This window comes from Salvelinus alpinus, chromosome 1 (assembly GCF_045679555.1).
Source record: "Salvelinus alpinus chromosome 1, SLU_Salpinus.1, whole genome shotgun sequence".
Taxonomy (NCBI): Eukaryota; Metazoa; Chordata; class Actinopteri; order Salmoniformes; family Salmonidae; genus Salvelinus; species Salvelinus alpinus.
In genome coordinates, this window is record NC_092086.1 from 89,552,649 (window position 1) to 89,574,495 (window position 21,847).

Below are 21,847 nucleotides of genomic sequence, written 5' to 3' on the forward strand. Positions count from 1 at the left end.
ATATAACATAGCCAGAGTGGGTTCTATAGTATAACTGAATTTAACATAGCTAGAGTGGGTTCTATAGTATAACTGAATTTAACATAGCCAGAGTGGCTGTACAGGCATTTAGGTAGGTCTATACAGTAGAGGTGAGAGTTGCGAAATACTGCAATCCTACTGCTACACTCTGGGTTTATGGAGCGCTCACAGCTGGAGTGTTTTGTGTGTGTTAGAGCTGGACTGTTGTGTATGTGTGTATGTTTTAGCACTGGACTGCATTTGGTTGTGTGTGTGTGTCTGCATTTGTGTGTGTGTCAGTGCTGGATTGCAGTGTGGTGTGTGTGTGTGTGTGTGTGTGTGTGTGTGTGTCAGTGCTGGATTGCAGTGTGGTGTGTGTGTGTGTGTGTGTGTCAGTGCTGTACTGCATTGTGTTGTGTAACCTGATCCTGAGCGCCAGGCGGGCTGAACTGACCTCCAGCTCTGGGGTTCTGCAACAGAGTGTTCACAGTGTATTCCTGTGGAACTGTGACAGTGGGATACAAACACACAGTGTGCAGAATGCCGGCAGAAATGAATGACTTTGTCAGCTGTGTGCCGGTCGTTAATCAGGCCGTTTTAGATTGATCCTGTCCTGGCCCAAAACTACATCCCTACATCCCTACATTCACTCCTCTATACTCCCTCCATCCCTTCAGTCCTATCCTGGCTCAGAACAGAGTAAATCACCCTAGACTCCTCTCTACCGCTTTCTGGGCCTTTAGTCTTACTAGCACTGATCAACAGTGCCCACCAGGAAACATAAAAACACTGGAAATACGTGGATGACGTGAATCTGGATCAGACGTAGACACCTCAACTACCCTATACCCTCCAACAGACCCCAAATGGTCTTGACATCTGGGTAGAGGAGCACAGAATGAAACTAAACCCAAAGAAATGTAAAGTTCTGCATGTCACCCACAGTAAGCATCCACCCAACCTACTGACACTCTCCATTGACCAGAACACCCTTGAAGTCTGTGACACAGTAAGAATCCTGGGGGTCACCATCCAGAATAATTTACAATTGGACACTCAAGTGGACCACATGCTGAGCTCTGCCAACAGGAATCTGTTCATTCTGCGGCGTCTGAAGAAATTTGGTGTCCTAGACCCAGAACTGGTTTCCATCTACAAAGGTGTCCCGTACTTCAATATGCAGCCCCGGTCTGGCGCAGTTCTCTGACCAACGACCAGGCTGAAAGGCTGGAACGCACACAGAAACAGGCCTGTAAGGTCATCCTTGGCCAGAGGTACTCAGGCTACCCAGAAGTACTCAGGCTACCCAGAGGTACTCAGGCTACCCAGAGGTACTCAGGCTACCCAGAGGTAAATCGGAAACTAAATCCATGTAGTGTTTTATTGGCCTCTGTATGACGATCTGAGACATGTTCTTTTTGTAACATTGTGGCGATAACCCTGAAGTATTCTGCTTACGGGACGAGCAGAGGCTTGGATTCTGTTTCAGATGGGACGTGTTTGAGATTGTTTAGTTTGTTCATAATGCCTAGAGAAAAATGTGAAATTTACTGTTTACAGATTTTCAATTTTCACTTAGAGATTTTTTGCACTTTACATTTGTTGTATTTATTTAACATTTATGGTTTTTATTGTAACAGAAAAGTAATTCAGTGTTTTTAATGACAACTGTTTTAAAGAACTTGTAATAATGCTGAAAGACCAATAAAGTACCCTTCAATCCTCTCACCCCTCTCAGGTGTTCCCCCAGCAGGAAGCAGTGCTGTTTGTTCCAGGACAGTGTCCGTTTACCATTTAGATGACTGTGTAGGGATGTATACAGTATATGCATAATGTCTATATGGCAGAAAATAGTCAGCCACAGAGATCTTGCAGAGAACCTGCTGAGTAAGACCGGGCTGGTGGAACGGAAGAGTCCGAAATATACATTTGACTGCAAAAATATACATCATCAATATTGACGTTGACAGCTTTCAATATTACCCAGAGTGCTGCTGACAAGGCTTTCCAGGATGAGACCGGAAATAAGGAAGTTAACGAAATAAGTAAACACTGAAAAATATATCTAATGTTTTTGTCTTGAAAATGGGTAACACTATTTGGATAGTCCATCTGTAGATGCTCTATAGACTATCTACAAGCTATCAGTAACATTTCAACTAACTATCTATTTAACCCTTATGCTAACCCTAAACTTAACTCTAACCATTTCCCTGTTCTTAACCCTTACCCTAACCCTTATTCTAAACCTAACCCGAACCATAAATTTAGCAAGCAGTTGCTTATCAACATATAGTTTGTTGATAGAATGTCCATTTGTAGAGCATCTACAGATGGACTATCCGGACCGTCCAAATAAAGTGTGATCTGAAAAGGTTTTGAAAGAGGCTCTCAGAGCTGTGTATGTAGGTGAGAGGACACACAGAGTGGCACAGAATCAGTGACTTGTCTTGTATAAAGGTTGAGTGGCAGCTTTGTGACAGGGGTGTTTGACCTGTGTGTGTTGTAAGGGCTTTTGATAGTTCCTGTGGCTCCCCCACAACACTCTAAACATCTCTCTCTCCCTTTCTCGCCCTCTCTCTCTTTCTCTCTCTCTACACTGTGATACTGTCAGCCTCGTGAGGCTTTTTATGACTTAACCCCTGCATTCCCCTCCTCTATTCTCCTCTTTTTCCCTCTTGCTCTTCCTCCCTCTTGCTCATCCCTTGCCCATCACATGCTCTTTCACCTCCCCTCTCTCTCTCTTTTTTCTCCCTCTCTCACTCCCTCTGTCTTTTCTCTCCCTCCTTTTTTCTCTTTCTTGCACTCACTCTCCCCTTTTCTTCCCTTCTCTCTTTTTCTATCTGTCTCTCTCTCCCCCTCTCCTTCCCTCTCTCTCCCTCTATCAAGGCTCTGCTCATAGACTCATATGGAACAGTGCCTGAGGGAGAGCAACTGAGAGATTCAGCCTGATGATGCCACTTAGCTATTAACTATCTGCAGCAAACATGTAACCCCCATCCTGACCAGAACCCTCCCCTGCCCCCCTCTACCATTCATGTCCAGCCCCCTCCTGCTCTCTTTCTCTCTGTTTCTCATCCTCCCTCCCTCCATCTCTCCCCCTCTTTCTGTGTCTGTGTCTCTCACGCTCTCCCTCACACACACACTCTCGGCTTGCAGAGAATGAGAGGATAAACGCACAGACAGGAAGGACTGACCCAAGAGCGTTAGAGAGAGATAGCGAGAGAGAGCCAGAGAGAGAGAGAACAAGAGATCGAGGGAGAGAGGGACTATCCAGCACTCAGTCATTATGCTTCCAGGGATAGCAGAGAGAGAGACAACAGAGCCATACTACTAGAATATCTCTGTGTCCTGTAATTTTGGAACTTTTTCACTTTAATTTGTTAACGTTTTTTCACAACCTTATTTTTTTAATATAACCTTATTTTTTTTCATTCTGAAGCAGAGGACCTGGCTGTTACTTGTTCTTGTGTTCTCTGGGATATTTCTAATGGTACTCTGCCCTCTGGTCTCCAGTGATCAGCACACTGTGGACCAGGGACCTCTGTGCCCCTGACAAGGCATCGTGGAGAGGCTGCTTGGCTGCTTGTCGTCAGGGCTGGGTTGCTGCTTCTTCTTTGCAGGGAATGACCCTAGGAGTTGTGGGATTGGTTGCACTACAGGGACGCTCCTGAAAAGCCTACGGAGGGGACTCAAAGTGAAGGAAGGGAAGGGAAGGAAGGCGCTGTGGCCCCACAAAACTGAGAGAACTGCCCCCCCGCTCCCCCTCCCCAACCCCAAGACGCCCCATCCCACTGCAGCATGGATCTCCCCCCATTCAAAGGTAGGTACAAACAGCCCCCCCGTACCAACCCATCTCTATTTTATGAGGAAAAACACTAAAAGCGGATATCCAAAGAGCTTTACTCTTTTACTAGACTCTCACATGTATTTTTTATATTCAACTTAACCGTGTGTAGAAGTGGTCTGCTTTCTGTAGGTCCTTCTCTGGCCTTACTGTTTAACTGGTTTGGTGTGGTGTGGTGTGTAACTGGTTTGATGTGGTATGGTGTGTAACTGGTGTGGTGTGGTATGGTGTGTAACTGGTTTGCATAACTGGAAGAGTGGTGTGATGTTGTGTGGTATGTTGTGATGTGTGTACTGTAACTGGGATAGTTTTGTGTGGTAAGAGTAACTTATTTGGTATGGTGTGGTGTGAGTAAATGGTTTGGTGTGGTGTGAGTAAATGGTTTGGTGTGGTGTGAGTAAATGGTTTGGTGTGGTGTGAGTAAATGGTTTGGTGTGGTGTGAGTAAATGGTTTGTTGTGGTGTGAGTAAATGGTTTGGTGTGGTGTGAGTAAATGGTTTGGTGTGGTGTGAGTAAATGGTTTGGTGTGGTGTGAGTAAATGGTTTGGTGTGGTGTGAGTAAATGGTTTGGTGTGGTGTGAGTAAATGGTTTGGTGTGGTGTGAGTAAATGGTTTGGTGTGGTGTGAGTAAATGGTTTGGTGTGGTGTGAGTAAATGGTTTGGTGTGGTGTGAGTAAATGGTTTGGTGTGGTGTGAGTAAATGATTTGGTGCGGTGTGAGTAAATGGTTTGGTGTGGTGTTAGTAAATGGTTTGGTGTGGTGTGAGTAAATGGTTTGGTGTGGTGTGAGTAAATGGTTTGGTGCGGTGTGAGTAAATGGTTTGGTGTGGTGTTAGTAAATGGTTTGGTGTGGTGTTAGTAAATGGTTTGGTGTGGTGTGAGTAAATGATTTGGTGCGGTGCACTATGGTGTGTCTACTGTAACTGGGATAGTTTGGTGTGGTGTGTGTAAGTGGGATGGGGACATGTGGGGTTGTCATTGATTGTTTTCAAGGTCGGATACTATATGTCAATACCCATATCCGCTGGGCGCGACTGGAGGGGCGGATGGGTGAACGAGTGATGGAGGGATGGAGGGATGGAGGGATAGAGGGATAGAGGGATAGAGGGATGGAGGGAGGGAGGGATAAAGGGATAGAAGGATGGAGGGATGGAGGGATAGAGGGATGGAGGGATGGAGGGATGGAGGGATAGAGGGATAGAGGGATGGAGGGATAGAGGGATAGAGGGATAGAGGGATAGAGGGATAGAGGGATGGAGGGATAGAGCGATGGAGGGATAGAGCGATGGAGGGATAGAGGGATGGAGGGATGGAGGGATAGAGGGATAGAGGGATGGGATGAGTGGAGTGAAGAGAGTTTTTTTTCTAACACTAGGCAAGAAGAGCTAATGCACATCAACCACAAACGGTCGGATGAGAAACCTCACAGTCCTTTACTGTTTGAAAGAGTGCTCTCCTGGAATGCATTATTTATTTATTTGTTTGTTAAATATATAAAATGTCTCTATGTTCCAAGGTTTGCTGTTGGAAAAGAGAGGTGGATGTAAGCTAAATACATGCATATTAGATTAGAGTCATCACAATTTTAAGAATCTGTTGCAAATTGAATGCGCTTGATTTTTTTGTGTGCATAGTTGATCAAGTTGATAAAAGCATCTTTTTTTTCCAGTGGTTTTGTATTAGAGAAGTTAACGAAGTTGAGAGAGAGAGAGAGAGAGAGAGAGAGAGAGAGAGAGAGAGAGAGAGAGAGAGAGAGAGAGAGAGAGAGAGAGAGAGAGAGAGAGAGAGAGAGAGAGAGAGAGAGAGAGAGAGAGAGAGAGAGAGAGAGAGAGAGAGAGAGAGAGAGAGAGAGAGAGAGAGAGAGAGAGAGAGAGAGAGAGAGAGAGAGAGAGAGAGAGAGAGAGAGAGAGAGAGAGAGAGCATGGCGTGACTGGTACAGCTGTTTGAGACCATTGGCCCATTGTGGAAAGGTGAAATAACTCACTGTGCCAGACAGGGTGCTGTGAGGGGTGACTTCTCTTTCTCACCCCTACTTACACAAGATGGTGGGTTACACACATGCACGCACAAACGCACACACTGTGGTTTCTCTCTATGCCTAAACTCCTTCAATCTTTCTAATCTTTCTTATCTCTAACTACTTCCAGTCTCCGCCCCCTCTCCAATTGTTTTTCCTGTTCACTTTCTTCTGCTTTATCTTTATTCATGTCACCCTCTCTTCTCTCTCTCTTCTCTCTCTCTCTCTCTCTAAGGTGGTCTTCCTATCCCTCGGTGTTCCTCCCTCCTCCCACCTTCCTTTCTTTCTCTCTCTCTCCTGCCTGGACTTGCTGGTCTGCAGTGTCTATTTCAGTCCTTCCTGGGGGTCGGATTCGGCACATCCGGAATCTCATACAGTTTATTGTCATTCAATCCTGCTGCGCTCCCGGAGGGGCCAGAGGGTGGCCCATGGGTCCCATTGACAACTCACGCACAAGGGAACCAGCCAGCCAGTCACACACACACCCAGGGCCCCAATTCATATGTTAGGGTAGGTTGTTGTAGGCCTCAACTGCCAATATGCAAATCTGGAATAGAGGAAAGAGAGATTTATTCTAATATTCCTCTATTTATTCCTCTATTTTTCTAATAGCGTAGGGAAGGTGCCAAGGGGATAGAGGGAGGAATGCTGGTGGTGGGTCAGGGGTCACTGGTGATGGGCGAAAATAGCTCTACATTATGATATTCATATTGCTATTAACGCCATGATACTACGCCATCTAGACTGTCTTTTGACCCCCTGTGTGTGGGTTCTATGTGTGTCTGTGTCTGTGTGTGTGTGGGTGTTTATATATTTGATATACAGTAAATGAACATTAGGCCATGACTGTCCTAATTTTCCAACACATCTGTCTCCCGCTTCCTTTTTATTTTTATTTCAACTCCCCCCCCTACCCCCTCCCCATCACTCTTTCTTTCTGTTTGCACTCCAGTTGTGGGCTTGGAGTTCATCCCCCTCCCTCTCTAACTCAGCTGAGCTAAGAGGAGCAGGGTCCTATGTAGTGATTGTTATGAATAATATTCACTGTGTAGCTCTCTCCATTCGTCATCCTGTTCCTGCTGCAGATTGGATTACTGTGCCAGAGAGGGCAGCGTGCAGGGGAGCAGGAGAGAGAGACCCAGGCCAGAGCTGCAAGGCAGGACTCACTCACCGCTGATACCCCCCCAGCGCACTGCCCTGTCTTCAGGTTACCTCTGACGGCAGGCTAGCCCAGTAAACACCAGCCCTGAGCTCTCTCGCCTACCCTCTATCTCCCTCTCTCTCTCTCTCCACCTCTCTCTTTCTCACTTGCTTTCTTTCTCACTATTTCTCTCTTCCATTTGTCCTCTCTCCCCCCTCTTACCTTCATCCTCTTTCTCCCTCTCTCTGTTGCCCTCCTCTCTCCTTCACTCTATCCTCTCTCTGTTGCCTTGCTCTCTCCTTCACTCTATCCTCTCTCTGTTGCCTTGCTCTCTCCTTCACTCTATCCTCTCTCTGTTGCCTTGCTCTCTCCTTCACTCTATCCTCTCTCTGTTGCCTTGCTCTCTCCTTCACTCTATCCTCTCTCTGTTGCCTTGCTCTCTCCTTCACTCTATCCTCTCTGTTGCCTTGCTCTCTCCTTCACTCTATCCTCTCTCTGTTGCCTTGCTCTCTCCTTCACTCTATCCTCTCTCTGTTGCCTTGCTCTCTCCTTCACTCTATCCTCTCTCTGTTGCCTTGCTCTCTCCTTCACTCTATCCTCTCTCTAATCTTCTCCTCTCAACTCTTTCAATCCCCTTGTCTTTTTTACTGTCCTTTGGCTCTCTCTCTCTCATTCTCTCTTCCCTCTCTCTCTATCTGTGTATTCCACGGCCCCTGTATCAATGTGCCTCCTGCCCAGACCTGAAAAGCGCTCAGGTCTTGATTTCCTTCTCCTATTTTTTCTTCTTCATCTGAGGCCCTAAAAGGTGTGTGAGGGGTACATAAGACGACAGAGTGAGGAGGAGGTGAAGGGATGAACAGATGAGTGGAAAAGCTGTTGATATGAGGGAATGATGCTGGAGTGAGCAATGGGTCCGGGTGGGTTTGCATCAAACATAGAGGATAAAAGCAGGAGCAGACACATAAAACAGACTTCCCAGAGCCAGGCAGATACAGCAGGGAGGAATAACTCAGAACAGCCGAGGAGAGGAGAGGAGCCATGTCTTGGCTGGACATTGTATTGAAGAAACAGATCTGGGCTACCTGAAGGACCAGCAAACATGTACCTTTCCTCATGCTACTGTATCTATGCTTTCTCACCATGTGCTGACAACATGTGCCATATCCCCCAGCCCTGTACCCCCAGCCTTGTACCCCAGCCCTGTACCCCCAGCCTTGTACCCCAGCCCCAGCCCTGTACCCCCAGTCTTGTACCCCAGCCCCAGCCCTGTACCCCCAGTCTTGTACCCCAGCCCCAGCCCTGTACCCCCAGTCTTGTACCCCAGCCCCAGCCCTGTACCCCCAGTCTTGTACCCCAGCCCCAGCCCTGTACCCCTAGTCTTGTACCCCAGCCCCAGCCCTGTACCCCCGGTCTTGTACCCCAGCCCTGTACCCCCAGTCTTGTACCTCAGCCCCAGCCCTGTACCCCCAGTCTTGTACCTCAGCCCAGCCCTGTACCCCCAGTCTTGTACCTCAGCCCAGCCCCAGCACTGTACCCTGGAGATATGACTGGGGGATAGGAGTGGGGCAGGAGCAGCTGGTGGCTAGGTGTAGTGTGGGGTGGAAACCTGTGGGTAGGTGGAGGGGGAGAGGGGAGGATTCTGGGTAGTGGGAGTTGACTTCCCAAACATGGTTACCAAGGCAACAGCCTCCTCAAGGACAGACAGGGCTTCCGACCCCTTGAGTGGGGGGAAAGAACAGCCAGTAATTCTAATGCTGCTGTAAATGCAACATGTAAACGTTGACTAAGTACGGAATGAGTCAACAGTATCCACTCTGCACAGCTGTCATTCTTAGAAAGCATATTTTAGGACTATTTGCTTTCTAGATCTAGAGAAGTTATTTTGTTGATTAATGTTGATTATTGTGCAATGAAGAAATCAATGCATGTTTATTCATACAGTACAACACAGAAATCAACAGACAGACAGCTCCTTAAGAGAAATCAGAGCAGATGAAGTTATGTGTCCAAGAGGAAATAAAGCAGATGATCTGTTAGCTCATCAGTGTTGTCAGTCTAGAGTTACAACAGAGGGATGCCCACCCTCCTCCTCCGGGGCTACCCATCTGCAGGGTTTGGTTCCAGGCCTACTATAATACATCTGATGCTAGCCAGCTAGCTCCTCAGGACCCTGAATAGCCCTAAAGTCAGGTGAACTAGAGCAGGGTTGGAGCAAAAGCCTGCACTTTATCCTCTGACCTGGTGTACGGGATCTGTGATGATACCAAGAACAGTTTAAATGGTTTTGCTTTGTGGTCTGGGGTGGTGGAAGCCGGAGACGAGAGCCCATCTCTGGCTCAGTGGTGAAGGGCTTGGCCACACATTTATACCCTAAGCCCTGCCCTGGCCGACTCTACAGGATGAGCTCATGGAAAAAGCCGAGCAGCAGACTTTTCTTAACAATCAGATGGTCTGATAGCTGTGTAGTGGATGGTCTGATGGATGTGTAATGGATGGTATGATGGCTGTGTGGTGGATGGGATGATGGCTGTGTGGTGGATGGTATGATGGCTGTGTGGTGGATGGTATGATGGCTGTGTGGTGGATGGTATGATGACTGTGTAGTGGATGGGATGATGGCTGTGTGGTGGATGGTCTGATGGCTGTGTAATGGATGGTCTGATGGCTGTGTAGTGGATGGTCTGATAGCTGTGTAGTGGATGGTCTGATGGATGTGTAGTGGATGGTCTGATGGCTGTGTGGTGGATGGGATGATGGCTGTGTGGTGGATGGGATGATGGCTGTGTGGTGGATGGGATGATGGCTGTGTGGTGGATAGTATGATGGCTGTGTAGTGGATGGGATGATGGCTGTGTAGTGAATGTATGATGGCTGTGTAGTGGATGGGATGATGGCTGTGTAGTGAATGTATGATGGCTGTGTAGTGGATGGGATGATGGCTGTGTAGTGTATGGTATGATGGCTGTGTAGTGGATGGTCTAATATCTGTGTAGTGGATGTCTGATGGCTGTGTAGTGGATGGTCTGATGGCTGTGTAGTGGATGGTCTGATGGCTGTGTAGTGGATGGTCTGATGGCTGTGTAGTGGATGGTCTGATAGCTGTGTAGTGGATGGTCTGATGAGTGTGTAGTGGATGGTCTGATGGCTGTGTAGTGGATGGTCTGATATATGTGTAGTGGATGGTCTGATGGCTGTGTAGTGGATGGTCTGATGGCTGTGTAGTGGATGGTCTGATGGCTGTGTAGTGGATGGTATGATGGCTGTGTAGTGGATGGTCGGATAGCTGTGTAGTGGATGGTATGATATCTGTGTAGTGGATGGTCTGATGGCTGTGTAGTGGGTGGTCTGATATCTGTGTAGTGGATGGTCTGATGGCTGTGTAGTGGATGGTCTGATGGCTGTGTAGTGGATGGTCTAATATGTGTGTAGTGGATGGTCTGATATCTGTGTAGTGGATGGTCTGATATCTGTGTAGTGGATGGTCTGATGGCTGTGTAGTGGACGGTCTGATATCTGTGTAGTGAATGGTCTGATATCTGTGTAGTGGACGGTCTGATATCTGTGTAGTGGATGGTCTGATGGCTGTGTAGTGGATGGTCTGATATCTTTGTAGTGGATGGTCTGACGGCTGTGTAGTGGATGGTCTGATGGCTGTGTAGTGGATGGTCTAATATCTGTGTAGTGGATGGTCTGATGGCTGTGTAGTGGATGGTCTGATGGCTGTGTAGTGGATGGTCTGATGGCTGTGTAGTGGATGGTCTGATGGCTGTGTAGTGGATGGTCTGATATCTGTGTAGTGGATGGTCTGATGGCTGTGTAGTGGATGGTCTGATATCTGTGTAGTGGATGGTCTGATATATGTGTAGTGGATGGTCTGATGGCTGTGTAGTGGATGGTCTGATGGCTGTGTAGTGGATGGTCTGATGGCTGTGTAGTGGATGGTATGATGGCTGTGTAGTGGATGGTCGGATGGCTGTGTAGTGGATGGTATGATATCTGTGTAGTGGATGGTCTGATGGATGTGTAGTGGATGGTCTGATGGCTGTGTATAGGATGGTCTGATGGCTGTGTAGTGGATGGTCTGATATCTGTGTAGTGGATGGTCTGATGGCTGTGTAGTGGATGGTATGATATCTGTGTAGTGGATGGTCTGATGGCTGTGTAGTGGATGGTCTGATTCCTGTGTAGTGGATGGTCTGATAGCTGTGTAGTGGATGGTCTGATATCTGTGTAGTGGATGGTCTGATGGCTGTGTAGTGGATGGTCTGATATCTGTGTAGTGGATGGTCTGATGGCTGTGTAGTGGATGGTCTGATGGCTGTGTAGTGGATGGTCTGATATGTGTGTAGTGGATGGTCTGATATCTGTGTAGTGGATGGTCTGATATCTGTGTAGTGGATGGTCTGATGGCTGTGTAGTGGACGGTCTGATAGCTGTGTAGTGGATGGTCTGATATCTGTGTAGTGGACGGTCTGATATCTGTGTAGTGGATGGTCTGATGGCTGTGTAGTGGATGGTCTGATATCTTTGTAGTGGATGGTCTGACGGCTGTGTAGTGGATGGTCTGATGGCTGTGTAGTGGATGGTCTAATATCTGTGTAGTGGATGGTCTGATGGCTGTGTAGTGGATGGTCTGATGGCTGTGTAGTGGATGGTCTGATATCTGTGTAGTGGATGGTCTGATATCTGTGTATTGGATGGTCTGATGGCTGTGTAGTGGATGGTCTGATATCTGTGTAGTGGATGGTCTGATATATGTGTAGTGGATGGTCTGATGGCTGTGTAGTGGATGGTCTGATGGCTGTGTAGTGGATGGTCTGATGGCTGTGTAGTGGATGGTCTGATGGCTGTGTAGTGGATGGTCTGATATCTGTGTAGTGGATGGTCTGATATATGTGTAGTGGATGGTCTGATGGCTGTGTAGTGGATGGTCTGATGGCTGTGTAGTGGATGGTATGATGGCTGTGTAGTGGATGGTCGGATGGCTGTGTAGTGGATGGTATGATATCTGTGTAGTGGATGGTCTGATGGATGTGTAGTGGATGGTCTGATGGCTGTGTATAGGATGGTCTGATGGCTGTATAGTGGATGCTCTGATGGCTGTATAGTGGATTGACTGATATCTGTGTAGTGGATGGTCTAAAATCTGTGTAGTGGATGGTCTGATATCTGTGTAGTGGATGGTCTAATATATGTGTCGTAGATGGTCTGATGGCTATGTAGTAGATGGTCTGATGGCTGTGTAGTGGATGGTCTGATAGCTGTGTAGTGGATGGTCTGATGGCTGTGTAGTGGATGATCTGATGGCTCTGTAGTGGATGGTCTGATAGCTGTGTAGTGGATGGTCTGATATCTGTGTAGTGGATGGGCTGATGGCTGTGTAGTGGATGGTATGATGGCTGTGTAGTGGATGGTGTGATGGCTGTGTAGTGGATGGTCTGATGGCTGTGTAGTGGATGGTATGATGGCTGTGTAGTGGATGGTATGATGGCTGTGTAGTGGATGGTCTGATTGCTGTGTAGTGGATGGTCTGATGGCTGTGTAGTGGATGGTATGATATCTTTGTAGTGGATGGTATGATATCTTTGTAGTGGATGGTCTGATGGCTGTGTAGTGGATGGTCTGATGGCTGTGTAGTGGATGGTCTGATTCCTGTGTAGTGGATGGTCTGATGGCTGTGTAGTGGATGGTATGATATCTGTGTAGTGGATGGTCTGATGGCTGTGTAGTGGATGGTATGATATCTGTGTAGTGGATGGTATGATATCTGTGTAGTGGATGGTCTGATGGCTGTGTAGTGGATGGTCTGATATCTGTGTAGTGGATGGTCTGATGTCTGTGTAGTGGATGGTCTGATATCTGTGTAGTGGATGGTCTGATGGCTGTGTAGTGGATGATCTGATATCTGTGTAGTGGATGGTCTGATATCTGTGTAGTGGATGGTCTGATATCTGTGTAGTGGATGGTCTGATGGCTGTGTAGTGGATGGTCTGATATCTGTGTAGTGGATGGTATGATGGCTGTGTAGTGGATGGTATGATGGCTGTGTAGTGGATGGTCTGATGGCTATGTAGTGGATGGTCTGATGGATGTGTAGTGGATGGTCTGATGGATGTGTAGTGGATGGTCTGATGTTTGTGTAGAGGATGGTCTGATGGCTGTATAGTGGATGGTCTGATGGCTGTATAGTGGATGGACTGATATCTGTGTAGTGGATGGTCTGATGGCTGTGTAGTGGATGGTATGATGGCTGTGTAGTGGATGATATGATGGCTGTGTAGTGGATGGTCTGATGGCTGTGTAGTGGATGGTATGATATCTGTGTAGTGGATGGTCTGATGGCTGTGTAGTGGATGGTATGATATCTGTGTAGTGGATGGTCTGATGGCTGTGTAGTGGATGGTATGATGGCTGTGTAGTGGATGGTCTGATGGCTATGTAGTGGATGGTCTGATGGATGTGTAGTGGATGGTCTGATGGATGTGTAGTGGATGGTCTGATGGATGTGTAGTGGATGGTCTGATGTCTGTGTAGAGGATGGTCTGATGGCTGTATAGTGGATGGTCTGATGGCTGTATAGTGGATGGACTGATATCTGTGTAGTGGATGGTCTGATGGCTGTATAGTGGATGGACTGATATCTGTGTAGTGGATGGTCTGATGGCTGTGTAGTGGATGGTCTGATATCTGTGTAGTGGATGGTCTGATATCTGTGTAGTGGATGGTCTAATATATGTGTCGTAGATGGTCTGATGGCTATGTAGTAGATGGTCTGATGGCTGTGTAGTGGATGGTCTGATAGCTGTGTAGTGGATGGTCTGATGGCTGTGTAGTGGATGATCTGATGGCTGTATAGTGGATGCTCTGATGGCTGTGTAGTGGATTGACTGATATCTGTGTAGTGGATGGTCTAAAATCTGTGTAGTGGATGGTCTGATATCTGTGTAGTGGATGGTCTAATATATGTGTCGTAGATGGTCTGATGGCTATGTAGTAGATGGTCTGATGGCTGTGTAGTGGATGGTCTGATAGCTGTGTAGTGGATGGTCTGATGGCTGTGTAGTGGATGATCTGATGGCTCTGTAGTGGATGGTCTGATAGCTGTGTAGTGGATGGTCTGATATCTGTGTAGTGGATGGGCTGATGGCTGTGTAGTGGATGGTATGATGGCTGTGTAGTGGATGGTGTGATGGCTGTGTAGTGGATGGTCTGATGGCTGTGTAGTGGATGGTATGATGGCTGTGTAGTGGATGGTATGATGGCTGTGTAGTGGATGGTCTGATTGCTGTGTAGTGGATGGTCTGATGGCTGTGTAGTGGATGGTATGATATCTTTGTAGTGGATGGTATGATATCTTTGTAGTGGATGGTCTGATGGCTGTGTAGTGGATGGTCTGATGGCTGTGTAGTGGATGGTCTGATTCCTGTGTAGTGGATGGTCTGATGGCTGTGTAGTGGATGGTATGATATCTGTGTAGTGGATGGTCTGATGGCTGTGTAGTGGATGGTATGATATCTGTGTAGTGGATGGTATGATATCTGTGTAGTGGATGGTCTGATGGCTGTGTAGTGGATGGTCTGATATCTGTGTAGTGGATGGTCTGATATCTGTGTAGTGGATGGTCTGATATCTGTATAGTGGATGGTCTGATGGCTGTGTAGTGGATGATCTGATATCTGTGTAGTGGATGGTCTGATATCTGTGTAGTGGATGGTCTGATATCTGTGTAGTGGATGGTCTGATGGCTGTGTAGTGGATGGTCTGATATCTGTGTAGTGGATGGTATGATGGCTGTGTAGTGGATGGTATGATGGCTGTGTAGTGGATGGTCTGATGGCTATGTAGTGGATGGTCTGATGGATGTGTAGTGGATGGTCTGATGGATGTGTAGTGGATGGTCTGATGGATGTGTAGTGGATGGTCTGATGTCTGTGTAGAGGATGGTCTGATGGCTGTATAGTGGATGGTCTGATGGCTGTATAGTGGATGGACTGATATCTGTGTAGTGGATGGTCTGATGGCTGTGTAGTGGATGGTATGATGGCTGTGTAGTGGATGATATGATGGCTGTGTAGTGGATGGTCTGATGGCTGTGTAGTGGATGGTATGATATCTGTGTAGTGGATGGTCTGATGGCTGTGTAGTGGATGGTATGATATCTGTGTAGTGGATGGTATGATATCTGTGTAGTGGATGGTCTGATGGCTGTGTAGTGGATGGTATGATGGCTGTGTAGTGGATGGTCTGATGGCTATGTAGTGGATGGTCTGATGGATGTGTAGTGGATGGTCTGATGGATGTGTAGTGGATGGTCTGATGTCTGTGTAGAGGATGGTCTGATGGCTGTATAGTGGATGGTCTGATGGCTGTATAGTGGATGGACTGATATCTGTGTAGTGGATGGTCTGATGGCTGTATAGTGGATGGACTGATATCTGTGTAGTGGATGGTCTGATGGCTGTGTAGTGGATGGTATGATATCTGTGTAGTGGATGGTATGATATCTGTGTAGTGGATGGTATGATACCTGTGTAGTGGATGGTATGATATCTGTGTAGTGGATGGGTATGATGGACTGTGTAGTGGATGGTCTGATGTCTGTGTAGAGGATGGTCTGATGGCTGTATAGTGGATGGTCTGATGGCTGTATAGTGGATGGACTGATATCTGTGTAGTGGATGGTCTGATGGCTGTATAGTGGATGGACTGATATCTGTGTAGTGGATGGTCTGATGGCTGTGTAGTGGATGGAATGATATCTGTGTAGTGGATGGTATGATATCTGTGTAGTGGATGGTATGATACCTGTGTAGTGGATGGTATGATATCTGTGTAGTGGATGGTCTGATGGCTGTGTAGTGGATGGTTTGATGGCTGTGTAGAGGATGGTCTGATATCTGTGTAGTGGATGGTCTGATGGCTGTGTAGTGGATGGTCTGATGGCTGTGTAGTGGATGGTCTGATATCTGTATAGTGGATGGTCTGATATCTGTGTAGTGGATGGTCTGATATCTGTGTAGTGGATGGTCTGATGGTTGTGTAGTGGATGGTCTAATATATGTGTAGTGGATGGTCTGATGGCTGTGTAGTAGATGGTCTGATGGCTGTGTAGTGGATGGTCTGATATCTGTGTAGTGGATGGTCTGATGGCTGTGTAGTGGATGGTATGATATCTGTGTAGTGGATGGTCTGATTGCTGTGTAGTGGATGGTCTGATGGCTTTGTAGTGGATGGTCTGATGGCTGTGTAGTGGACGGTCTGATGGCTGTGTAGTGGACGGTCTGATATCTGTGTAGTGGACGGTCTGATATCTGTGTAGTGGATGGTCTGATATCTGTGTAGTGGATGGTCTGATATCTGTGTAGTGGATGGTCTGATGGCTGTGTAGTGGATGGTCTGATATCTGTGTAGTGGATGGTATGATGGCTGTGTAGTGGATGGTATGATGGCTGTGTAGTGGATGGTCTGATGGCTATGTAGTGGATGGTCTGATGGATGTGTAGTGGATGGTCTGATGGATGTGTAGTGGATGGTCTGATGTCTGTGTAGTGGATGGTCTGATGGCTGTATAGTGGATGGTCTGATGGCTGTATAGTGGATGGACTGATATCTGTGTAGTGGATGGTCTGATGGCTGTGTAGTGGATGGTATGATGGCTGTGTAGTGGATGATATGATGGCTGTGTAGTGGATGGTCTGATGGCTGTGTAGTGGATGGTATGATATCTGTGTAGTGGATGGTCTGATGGCTGTGTAGTGGATGGTATGATATCTGTGTAGTGGATGGTATGATATCTGTGTAGTGGATGGTCTGATGGCTGTGTAGTGGATGGTATGATGGCTGTGTAGTGGATGGTCTGATGGCTATGTAGTGGATGGTCTGATGGATGTGTAGTGGATGGTCTGAAAAATGTGTAGTGGATGGTCTGATGTCTGTGTAGAGGATGGTCTGATGGCTGTATAGTGGATGGTCTGATGGCTGTATAGTGGATGGACTGATATCTGTGTAGTGGATGGTCTGATGGCTGTATAGTGGATGGACTGATATCTGTGTAGTGGATGGTCTGATGGCTGTGTAGTGGATGGTATGATATCTGTGTAGTGGATGGTATGATATCTGTGTAGTGGATGGTATGATACCTGTGTAGTGGATGGTATGATATCTGTGTAGTGGATGGTCTGATGGCTGTGTAGTGGATGGTTTGATGGCTGTGTAGAGGATGGTCTGATATCTGTGTAGTGGATGGTCTGATGGCTGTGTAGTGGATGGTCTGATGGCTGTGTAGTGGATGGTCTGATATCTGTATAGTGGATGGTCTGATATCTGTGTAGTGGATGGTCTGATATCTGTGTAGTGGATGGTCTGATGGTTGTGTAGTGGATGGTCTAATATATGTGTAGTGGATGGTCTGATGGCTGTGTAGTAGATGGTCTGATGGCTGTGTAGTGGATGGTCTGATATCTGTGTAGTGGATGGTCTGATGGCTGTGTAGTGGATGGTATGATATCTGTGTAGTGGATGGTCTGATTGCTGTGTAGTGGATGGTCTGATGGCTTTGTAGTGGATGGTCTGATGGCTGTGTAGTGGACGGTCTGATGGCTGTGTAGTGGACGGTCTGATATCTGTGTAGTGGACGGTCTGATATCTGTGTAGTGGATGGTCTGATGGCTGTGTAGTGGATGGTCTGATATCTTTGTAGTGGATGGTCTGACGGCTGTGTAGTGGATGGTCTGATGGCTGTGTAGTGGATGGTCTAATATCTGTGTAGTGGATGGTCTGATGGCTGTGTAGTGGATGGTCTGATGGCTGTGTAGTGGATGGTCTGATGGCTGTGTAGTGGATGGTCTGATGGCTGTGTAGTGGATGGTCTGATGGCTGTGTAGTGGATGGTCTGATATCTGTGTAGTGGATGGTCTGATATCTGTGTAGTGGATGGTCTGATGGCTGTGTAGTGGATGGTCTGATATCTGTGTAGTGGATGGTCTGAAATATGTGTAGTGGATGGTCAGATGGCTGTGTAGTGGATGGTCTGATGGCTGTGTAGTGGATGGTCTGATATCTGTATAGTGGATGGTCTGATATCTGTGTAGTGGATGGTCTGATATCTGTGTAGTGGATGGTCTGATGGTTGTGTAGTGGATGGTCTAATATATGTGTAGTGGATGGTCTGATGGCTGTGTAGTAGATGGTCTGATGGCTGTGTAGTGGATGGTATGATATCTGTGTAGTGGATGGTCTGATGGCTGTGTAGTGGATGGTATGATATCTGTGTAGTGGATGGTCTGATTGCTGTGTAGTGGATGGTCTGATGGCTTTGTAGTGGATGGTCTGATGGCTGTGTAGTGGACGGTCTGATGGCTGTGTAGTGGACGGTCTGATATCTGTGTAGTGGACGGTCTGATATCTGTGTAGTGGATGGTCTGATGGCTGTGTAGTGGATGGTCTGATATGTTTGTAGTGGATGGTCTGACGGCTGTGTAGTGGATGGTCTGATGGCTGTGTAGTGGATGTTCTAATATCTGTGTAGTGGATGGTCTGATGGCTGTGTAGTGGATGGTCTGATGGCTGTGTAGTGGATGGTCTGATGGCTGTGTAGTGGATGGTCTGATGGCTGTGTAGTGGATGGTCTGATATCTGTGTAGTGGATGGTCTGATATCTGTGTAGTGGATGGTCTGATGGCTGTGTAGTGGATGGTCTGATATCTGTGTAGTGGATGGTCTGAAATATGTGTAGTGGATGGTCAGATGGCTGTGTAGTGGATGGTCTGATGGCTGTGTAGTGGATGGTCTGATGGCTGTGTAGTGGATGGTCTGATGGCTGTGTAGTGGATGGTCGGATGGCTGTGTAGTGGATGGTATGATATCTGTGTAGTGGATGGTCTGATGGATGTGTAGTGGATGGTCGGATGGCTGTGTAGTGGATGGTATGATATCTGTGTAGTGGATGGTCTGATGGCTGTATAGTGGATGGTCTGATGGCTGTATAGTGGATTGACTGATAACTGTGTAGTGGATGGTCTAAAATCTGTGTAGTGGATGGTCTGATATCTGTGTAGTGGATGGTCTAATATATGTGTAGTAGATGGTCAGATGGCTGTGTAGTGGGTGGTCTGATAGCTGTGTAGTGGATGGTCTGATATCTGTGTAGTGGATGGTGTGATGGCTGTGTAGTGGATGGTCTGATGGCTGTGTAGTGGATGGTATGATGGCTGTGTAGTGGATGGTATGATGGCTGTGTAGTGGATGGTCTGATTGCTGTGTAGTGGATGGTCTGATTGCTGTGTAGTGGATGGTCTGATGGCTGTGTAGTGGATGGTATGATATCTTTGTAGTGGATGGTCTGATGGCTGTGTAGTGGATGGTCTGATGGCTGTGTAGTGGATGGTCTGATGGCTGTGTAGTGGATGGTCTGATTCCTGTGTAGTGGATGGTCTGATGGCTGTGTAGTGGATGGTATGATATCTGTGTAGTGGATGGTCTGATGGCTGTGTAGTGGATGGTATGATATCTGTGTAGTGGATGGTCTGATGGCTGTGTAGTGGATGGTCTGATGGCTGTGTAGTGGATGGTCTGATTCCTGTGTAGTGGATGGTCTGATGGCTGTGTAGTGGAAGGTATGATATCTGTGTAGTGGATGGTCTGATGGCTGTGTAGTGGATGGTCTGATATCTGTGTAGTGGATGGTCTGATGGCTGTGTAGTGGATGGTCTGATGGCTGTGTAGTGGATGGTCTGATATCTGTGTAGTGGATGGTCTGATATCTGTGTAGTGGATGGTCTGATATCTGTGTAGTGGATGGTCTGATGGCTGTGTAGTGGATGGTCTGATATCTGTGTAGTGGATGGTCTGATATCTGTGTAGTGGATGGTCTGATGGCTGTGTAGTGGATGGTCTGATGGCTGTGTAGTGGATGGTCTGATATCTGTGTAGTGGATGGTCTGATATCTGTGTAGTGGATGGTCTGATGGCTGTGTAGTGGATGGTCTGATATCTGTGTAGTGGATGGTCTGAAATATGTGTAGTGGATGGTCAGATGGCTGTGTAGTGGATGGTCTGATGGCTGTGTAGTGGATGGTCTGATATCTGTATAGTGGATGGTCTGATATCTGTGTAGTGGATGGTCTGATATCTGTGTAGTGGATGGTCTGATGGTTGTGTAGTGGATGGTCTAATATATGTGTAGTGGATGGTCTGATGGCTGTGTAGTAGATGGTCTGATGGCTGTGTAGTGGATGGTCTGATATCTGTGTAGTGGATGGTCTGATGGCTGTGTAGTGGATGGTATGATATCTGTGTAGTGGATGGTCTGATTGCTGTGTAGTGGATGGTCTGATGGCTTTGTAGTGGATGGTCTGATGGCTGTGTAGTGGACGGTCTGATGGCTGTGTAGTGGACGGTCTGATATCTGTGTAGTGGACGGTCTGATATCTGTGTAGTGGATGGTCTGATGGCTGTGTAGTGGATGGTCTGATATGTTTGTAGTGGATGGTCTGACGGCTGTGTAGTGGATGGTCTGATGGCTGTGTAGTGGATGTTCTAATATCTGTGTAGTGGATGGTCTGATGGCTGTGTAGTGGATGGTCTGATGGCTGTGTAGTGGATGGTCTGATGGCTGTGTAGTGGATGGTCTGATGGCTGTGTAGTGGATGGTCTGATATCTGTGTAGTGGATGGTCTGATATCTGTGTAGTGGATGGTCTGATGGCTGTGTAGTGGATGGTCTGATATCTGTGTAGTGGATGGTCTGAAATATGTGTAGTGGATGGTCAGATGGCTGTGTAGTGGATGGTCTGATGGCTGTGTAGTGGATGGTCTGATGGCTGTGTAGTGGATGGTCTGATGGCTGTGTAGTGGATGGTCGGATGGCTGTGTAGTGGATGGTATGATATCTGTGTAGTGGATGGTCTGATGGATGTGTAGTGGATGGTCGGATGGCTGTGTAGTGGATGGTATGATATCTGTGTAGTGGATGGTCTGATGGCTGTATAGTGGATGGTCTGATGGCTGTATAGTGGATTGACTGATAACTGTGTAGTGGATGGTCTAAAATCTGTGTAGTGGATGGTCTGATATCTGTGTAGTGGATGGTCTAATATATGTGTAGTAGATGGTCAGATGGCTGTGTAGTGGGTGGTCTGATAGCTGTGTAGTGGATGGTCTGATATCTGTGTAGTGGATGGTGTGATGGCTGTGTAGTGGATGGTCTGATGGCTGTGTAGTGGATGGTATGATGGCTGTGTAGTGGATGGTATGATGGCTGTGTAGTGGATGGTCTGATTGCTGTGTAGTGGATGGTCTGATTGCTGTGTAGTGGATGGTCTGATGGCTGTGTAGTGGATGGTATGATATCTTTGTAGTGGATGGTCTGATGGCTGTGTAGTGGATGGTCTGATGGCTGTGTAGTGGATGGTCTGATGGCTGTGTAGTGGATGGTCTGATTCCTGTGTAGTGGATGGTCTGATGGCTGTGTAGTGGATGGTATGATATCTGTGTAGTGGATGGTCTGATGGCTGTGTAGTGGATGGTATGATATCTGTGTAGTGGATGGTCTGATGGCTGTGTAGTGGATGGTCTGATGGCTGTGTAGTGGATGGTCTGATTCCTGTGTAGTGGATGGTCTGATGGCTGTGTAGTGGAAGGTATGATATCTGTGTAGTGGATGGTCTGATGGCTGTGTAGTGGATGGTCTGATATCTGTGTAGTGGATGGTCTGATGGCTGTGTAGTGGATGGTCTGATGGCTGTGTAGTGGATGGTCTGATATCTGTGTAGTGGATGGTCTGATATCTGTGTAGTGGATGGTCTGATATCTGTGTAGTGGATGGTCTGATGGCTGTGTAGTGGA

General features: G+C 47.2%; 1 protein-coding gene across 1 annotated transcript in view; it reads left to right on the forward strand.

Annotated features, from left to right (window-relative positions):
• The first annotated feature begins 2,424 nt into the window (after positions 1-2,424).
• The window catches only part of LOC139533476 (protein sprouty homolog 3-like), a 114,844-nt gene continuing 95,421 nt past the window's right edge, over positions 2,425-21,847 (forward strand). The window contains exon 1 of the mRNA XM_071331531.1: positions 2,425-3,823. The gene's annotated coding sequence lies outside the window, so the exon portion shown is untranslated. The remainder of the gene's footprint in view (positions 3,824-21,847) is intronic.